Here is a 7,657-nt window from a genome sequence, read left to right as displayed (position 1 = left end):
TGAGTTTACTTTTAATTAGCTGAACTGAATTTACTTGTGTTGGTCTACACTTAATTCTTACTGTTTCAACAATGTTTTTTTAGTTTTTCAGGGTCTCTGCTGAGTATTACAGGATCACACAAACTAATCTGAAGAGCACCTTTTTCTCTTAGTTAGATGAATACACATCTAGTTGTACAGAGCAAGTGGTGGAGCGTATGGAGATGAGATGAAGATCCTCTTGAATCATGAAGATGAAGACCAACTTGATCATCAAGTAATCATATCTCTCTGGTTAAAGGCTGAATGGTGCCATCTCTTTTTCAAGGTAATTCCCATGCTTCTCTTTGTATATAACTTGTTCCGTATTTGTTTTTCTGTCTTTCAGACACAGAAACTCCATTGTGCTTGCTCAAAGAAAGGCTACAACTCTTAAAGGTCTGCCTTTGTTTATGAGGGAAAAGTCTGGAAACATCCTGAAGACTTGCCTGGTAAGAAGATCATCAGCATATACACTCACACCTGATATATTTCACCTATTTACCAGATGCTGTTAAGAGATAGGTTTTGTGTGATATACAAAACTTATCATCACAGACAAAGTCATGGTAAAAATTACTTTATTAAATACCGGTAATCGTAGTTGAAACTTTCTCAGTGATCAGTTTGACTTCATCTGACAAATTCAACAAGTTGTCATTTTACCAAAGCAAAGACAATGGAAAATTACTGCTTCGCAACACTGTCCGGAGACATTCCCTCTGATATCTAACCTGTTAAAACAATACAGTGCACAATCATAAGGTTAAACAGTAATGAAGCAATGTCAATGACTAGTGATTTAAACCAATCTTCACTGATGCAATACAACCAGTTTTGGGTGATGAACAGAATGTGTGCCTTAAAGGGATACTCCACCGTTTTTTCATATTAAACTATGTCAGGGTTTTTCCTGCATAGAGAATTATGAGGCGGCCGCCTCCGTCAAATTTCGTGCCGCCTCCGGCTCTCGACAAAACTCGGACAGACAGTAGAGTTACATGGTCAGATACACTTTTCCCACCGTGATGGTTCTGTTGCTGTTACCGCTTGTGTCCATTCTCAAACCGTTTAGTGCTGCGCGGGTCGCAGATAATCCGCGGGTCGGGCGGGCCAAGTAGCCTAATACAAACATTCCATTCCAATTAATCGAGGGTGGATGACAGATAAATCATTATAATGTGTTGAGTTTAATAAAGACATGGAACTCTCATCACGGTTTTTAACAACGTAATTCTCTTCAGGGAAAACCAATCAAGGAAAACATATCAGGGCTCGAGTAACGCTTATCAGGGACCATATACTGCGTCCAGGACACGTGTGTGTTTTTTTTTCTTTTTTTGAAGGGAAAAGTGAGAGAGAATTGTAGGCCTACTCGCCCAACCAGACAAATGCTCTGATTAAAACAATTTGTAATATAAAAATAAAAAATAAAACGTGAGGATTATTCTGTTTTATTTAATTTAATGTGGCGATTGATAGCCTATAGTTGATAATAATATAGGCCTACCTAATGTACTGACGGTAACAATGTTGCGCTGTTGAGGATCGCGCAGTTATTTATAACATATTATAGTTAAGAAACAATATATAGCCTAGGCTACACACGACCAGAGAGCTGTTTTCCTGAATGCCATCAAGATTGAAACCGAGACGGATTTCATAACAGTTCAATAAACAAATAGTTAAAATTAAGACACTTACATTTAAGACGGTCGCCTGGCGCCTCCTACTGGCGGTTTAGTTTCATAAAGTATCATTCTTTTCAACATTCCTTATTTGTATATTCAAAAATATTTAAAATAATCTAATTTAATACAGTTATAATTTTTCAATGTAAATTATTTAATTTGATTGGTAACAGCCTAGTGTCTTATTATTTTAATTGAATATATTGATCAAATAAGAATGTGAAATGAAAGATGGAGCATACATTTAATAAAATTAGGGGAAAAATGCCCTTTATAAAAGTACAAAAAATTATTCTGAGTGTTTTCAAACAGTGATGTAATGAAACATTGACAATTTAAGTTTGAAGGGAGAAAAGCCTCTGTTTAGGCTATTAAGGAAATGTAATTTTGCCAAAAGAAGAACTTTTATTTTAAATAAATGTTCATTTTAAATCAGCCTACTTCAGTGTGATATGTTACCATATTATCATGCTTAACACTGAGAATTTGAATAACTGTAATGTGATGATCAGATGCAGATATCTAAATCAAAGAATATGGGCGGTTTGCGGGTGGATTATTTATTTTTAACAGTGGATTCGGGTGACTCAAAGTGCACCAGATTAATGAATTTATCTTTAAAATGTACAAAATTTTCTTACGGGGGGGCATGCCCCCGAACCCCCCTAGAGATACCAAGCTCCACCAATGAAAAAAATGTGCGAAACACATTAGGCTATATGATGATCTACAAAAAAAATACTCATTTAATTATCTTATTATTAAAATACATTATTAGGATTTTACCACCTCTGCCTCATTTTGAGCCAGGAAAAACCCTGTATGTTATTCCCTTAACTAAGACGAGTTGATACATACCTCTCTCATCTCAGTGCGTGCACTTAATCGCTCTAGCGCGTGGTGACACTTTGATAGTACTTAAAATAAAACGTGGTGTTTTTCTAAGCGGGTTAAAAAGGATAACTATAATGTATGGCGTAATAGCACTTTTGGAAGTACTTCGACTGGCGCAGTAAAAAGTCACGCCTGATCCTCTTCCCACTAGGACATGACTTTTCAGGCGTGACTTTTTACTGCGCCAGTCGAAGTACTTCCAAAAGTGCTATTCCGCCATACATTATAGTTATCCTTTTTAACCCGCTTAGAAAAACACCACGTTTTATTTTGTGTCAACATACTTGGTCGTATAACTACTCGTGTAACTGTTTTTAAATAGGGAAAACGTTGATGTGTTTGGTCACTTCTAAATTCATTGCTGCTAGATACCATTGAATATACTGGGGTAAGCTAAGTGCCACTAAAGTGTCACTGCGCGCTAGAGCGATTAAGTGCACGCACTGAGATGAGAGAGGTATGTATCAACTCGTCTTAGTTAAGGGAATAACATAGTTTAATATGAAAAAAGGGTGGAGTATCCCTTTAATACATGTACGATTTTGGGTGACCTAAAATAAAAAGCATTAAATCAGAATGGCTGTGGAATCTGCTGTGGACGATTGCCACAGGCAATCACATCAATGCTGATATGGCATTGTTTAGAGTTGGGAAATGTTTATCAGTTTTAGTTTCTATGGCTGAATTTGAACATGCTTAAAAAACATGACCACCTTTACTTTTCAAGTGAAGTTACATGAGCAGACCTTTAGGAACACTCTGTGGTCTAACATAATTCAATAAAATAAAAAAATGACCCTAATTTTATGCTGATTTATTTTCTACTGCAGGACACAGAGCCAGAAGACATTCACAAGGGGAGAAGATGAGGATCTTAACTATCGTTGAAGATGATGTTGCCACTATCCACTCAAACCTAAATATAAGGTGCCTCTCTGTAGTGCTATAAGAGCAAATTGGGCCAGATAATGTGCAAGACCTTTGCCACAGTTGTTACACTCCTCTTTGACTTGATTAGTACTCTTATTTTGTGCAGTCTTTTTTTTTTTTTTTTATAAATCTTGAAGAGTGGAATAGAACTTCATCACCTTATAATATGTGTACCTAATGCAAATAGAAAATGTGCTGTTTTGCAGAATGCAGAATATTTGTTAATAAATAAAGTCAGTCTGGTTAGTAATAAGTGAAGCTGGTAATGCTGGTTTTGGAGTTGTTTAATCAGATCTTGAGAGAGTTAATGTCTTTTATCTTCAGTTTATCTAAAAGGCTGTGTCTGAATAAAATTGTAGCCTATTTTGTGTTCTTATTACTCTTTAGAAAGATGATTGAAAGAATGTTTCAGGAACACTAACCTTTAAATAACATTCTTGTAACATTAAAGAAACTGGATATTTTTATGTTCTTGGAATTTTACAAATCAACGTTCCTATAATGTTGAATTTTAAATCAAAATTAAGTTAAAAGAATGTTTGAGGGAGAAAAAAAACTGGACGTTTTTCACGTTCCCAGAACCAAAACTGAATATTTTGGAGAACGTTTTCTTATAACAAAAGTCTGTTAGCTGGGGCAAAGCTGAGATGTAGGATGACTATGTATGACTTACAACAAGCAGATCGAAGAATACAAGTACTTCTGTCAAGTAATCGAAGAAGCTGAAAAAGAGAGAAGAGAATAATTATTTTATAAATCATAAAAAGGTTCAAATGTATAAATTGTAAGATAACATCTGAAAAAAGAACAAATAAGCTATATGAGTTCACATTAAGGATTGTTCACCCATAAATGAAAATTATATCATCTACTGAATAATTATTTTCATATACATTCCAAAAGCTAATAAAGGCTCTTGATTTATTAATATATTAATAGCTTCTAAAAATAATTATTGTCATCAAGAAAACAATATTAATATTATTACATATTTAAATATTATTAAATGTAGTGGTATTAATATGACTGACGGATGGCCGATTTCATTATAAATCTGATCTCATCTTTACAAGACACGTCTCGCTCTCTTTAAGTGCACGCGCGGAGCCAGCACTCACGCGCTCACGCACACGCACTCGCAGCCAAGCCTGTAAGGCTTTTATTTATTTAAAAAAAAGTAACGACATAACATCACAGACATGACTGAAATAAACGTTAACATAATAGACATGACTGATGAAACAAAAAAAGTTTCTTTCAATCTGAGCGGATTTGCTCTTTATCCCAAATGACGTCACACAGACTTAACGGCATTTAACGGTATTTATTATGGTGACAGTAGACTGTGGGGAAAAAACCCGGAAAACCATTGTTTATGTGAAAAGTAGTGGTACATTTCCTGGAAAAGACAGTTAATCAATTTTAAGACAAGTTAAAAGGTTTATATTTCATTAGGTGAAGGTGGCAGTTATTTATCTGGCTAACTTACCCTGTAAGGCCTACCAATAATGTAACGTTATGCTATGATTAGATTTTATTATTTACTTTCTTCAAAATCTCAAGTATCATTTACCTTTGTAGTGGGCTCGTATGTTTTTAAAAGTAATGTAGCTAAATCGGTTAAGTAAAAAGTACTTTACCTCAGAAAAGCTGGTAATGAAAATGTCCAATGTCTGTTGATGTCCACTATGAAAACCGGGTTCTGGCTGCGCGCGGTGGTCACCCCTGCTTATATACCCGCTGGCAGGTTTCGCGGGCATGGCACGCGAAGAATATCAATTGTGACAGAAGATTATATATATATATATTTATTTATTTATTTATATTTATTTATTATTGATATATATATATATATATATATATATATATATATATATATATATATATATGATACCTGCAATTGCGTATACCTTGTCAAAAAGTGATAAAAGTAGTCAAAATAGATAATAAAATAGAGAAGTTAGATATATTAACTTTAGAAAATAAAAATATGAACTAAATTGGCTGGATTAACTAAATTGATTAACAATTAAAATTAATTAATTAAAATCAATCAGTTGTGCAGTCAGTGTTGGGTACCTGGAAGGGATGGGAAAATATCATAGGAAAATATACAAAACATAATATAATATTCAACAACCCATAGGTGGCGATATGCGAGTCGCCAATAAGCCAATGCTGAAAGAGAAGAAACCACTAGGCTACACGCGACGCGAGTCTGTTTGGTGTCCTTCCTTGATGTGCAAATTTTTGAGAGGTATGTATGGAATAATATGTGGAAATTTATGGTTTTATCATAGTATGATCATTTGTGGGATTATGAGCGTTTTTGTCTAACGCGTTTTGCACGCGGCCCTGTTAAAGGAGGTTAGGCCGGTTAAGGCATTATATATAATGTTGAAAATCTGTGAAAGTAAGTCAAACATGTCAGAGAAATGCAAGGTGCATCTATATGTAATTAGGTGTGAATGAAGCCGTTTTCCTTACAAAAATAACCTACTGGAAACCTGCAGGGTTTTTATTTTATTTTATTTATTTATTGCAGGATATTTGCAGGTACATACATTTAAGTGAGGATAGGAGCAGGCTTCACTCAATTCATATGCTTATAAACATTAAGAGTGCTGGCCTGGATAATTAGAATACGCAAAGTAGGAGAGAGGATTTTATTGTGCAAATAAAAGTATATGTGCATAGTGCAGCCTCTCTCCTACTTCAGGTACATACATTTACAATATGAATACATTGAAATTTCTACAGGTTTTAGAATGAACCCTTCAGTACAACAGAAAACATGCAGGGACATCCAGCACATGTGCGCTGCACAAGTGGAAAATCCTGCTGGATTTTTTTAAATAAGAAAACCATGACATTAAATTTTAAAGGCTTAATATTTAATAAGTAATCAAACATTTTGTAGAGGATTTTTTTGTACTATTTTCAACTAAGATTAAGCAAAATTACGAAAAATGGGGTAAGCAAAAGGGGTAAAATGACTTTAGTGAAAGTGAAGGCCAAGTACTCGGAATTTGTCCTTCAACCCATCCAAGTTAGCATACACACATTAGCTGTAGTGAACACACACAGCGCCCGGGGACAGATTGGGGATAAAGGGCAAGGGCACCCCAGTTGTACTCGCCTGTACTGTTTAATTCTAAGAAGGAATTGTTAAATTTGAATTAATGGTCTGAAAAATACACATCATATGCTAAATTGAGTTTTTTCATTATACCCAGGCAGGTTTTTGGTGCAATCGGAGCAGTCGGAGGCTCAATAATGGAATGTCCTCTTTCTCCTTGCGTCTGGTCACTTCAGCATGGTAATGTCATTGGTGTGTAGAGTGAGGTTGTCCATCTCTGGGTATGTCACTCGCCCAGAAACCCATGTGCCCTTCTGTGTGCATTTGTATTGATGTACTCTTAACGTTTAAACCATGATCAGCAATGCAACGATTGACATCAAGACAGCAACAAAACAACATCATATAATTAAAAAAGGAAATGGCCAAGCAGGCAACATTATATGAAATGTCTTAAAGATAAATAATATGTATAAATGATTGTTACACGATTCCTAAATATTTAAATTTTTCACAAATTTGTGTATTTGAATAGGTATTACACTTTTTTTTCAGTGTCAAGACAAGAGTCTACTGTAATTAATGAGCAATTCACAATGTTCCCTTAGGGCCAGGAACACATTTATAACAGAGTTGTTACAGTATTTAATATGTGTAAGGCTCCAATAAAATTAAGATAATTCCCTCACGAATAAATCTCTCAATGAGTAAAATCGTCTCTTTTATTATGGACTACTAATAACAAGTACATTAGTATTTTTAATTAATCCCTGGTTATGTTTCTATTTTAAAAAAGTAACCCTGGCTGGGGGAAAAAAATCTTTGAAAAAAGACGCTTGTTTTCTTGCCCCTGAGCAAGTGTGTGCTTGCTGACTTCGAAGAACCTAACGATCCTGGATCATCTCAAAGCGTCAACAGTAATACTGATAACTAATCCTAATTTAATCCACGAATAAAGGTCCCTGTTTTTTTTACCTGTAGATGATAATATTCATTTATTCATTGTATTCATTTAATCTCCTATCATTATTTTACAGGTTTTCTT

General features: G+C 34.7%; 1 long non-coding RNA gene across 1 annotated transcript; it reads left to right on the top strand.

Annotated features, from left to right (window-relative positions):
• The first annotated feature begins 385 nt into the window (after positions 1 to 385).
• On the top strand, positions 386 to 5,730 carry LOC311081801. The gene is made up of 3 exons (XR_014606011.1): positions 386 to 470; positions 3,434 to 3,530; positions 5,680 to 5,730. It is a non-coding gene; the product is annotated as an uncharacterized lncRNA (long non-coding RNA).
• The last annotated feature ends 1,927 nt before the right edge of the window (positions 5,731 to 7,657 follow it).

The sequence above is a fragment of the Abramis brama genome, assembly GCF_963993115.1.
Source record: "Abramis brama genome assembly, chromosome: 4".
Taxonomy (NCBI): Eukaryota; Metazoa; Chordata; class Actinopteri; order Cypriniformes; family Leuciscidae; genus Abramis; species Abramis brama.
This window is presented reverse-complemented; position numbering and strand designations above follow the sequence as displayed.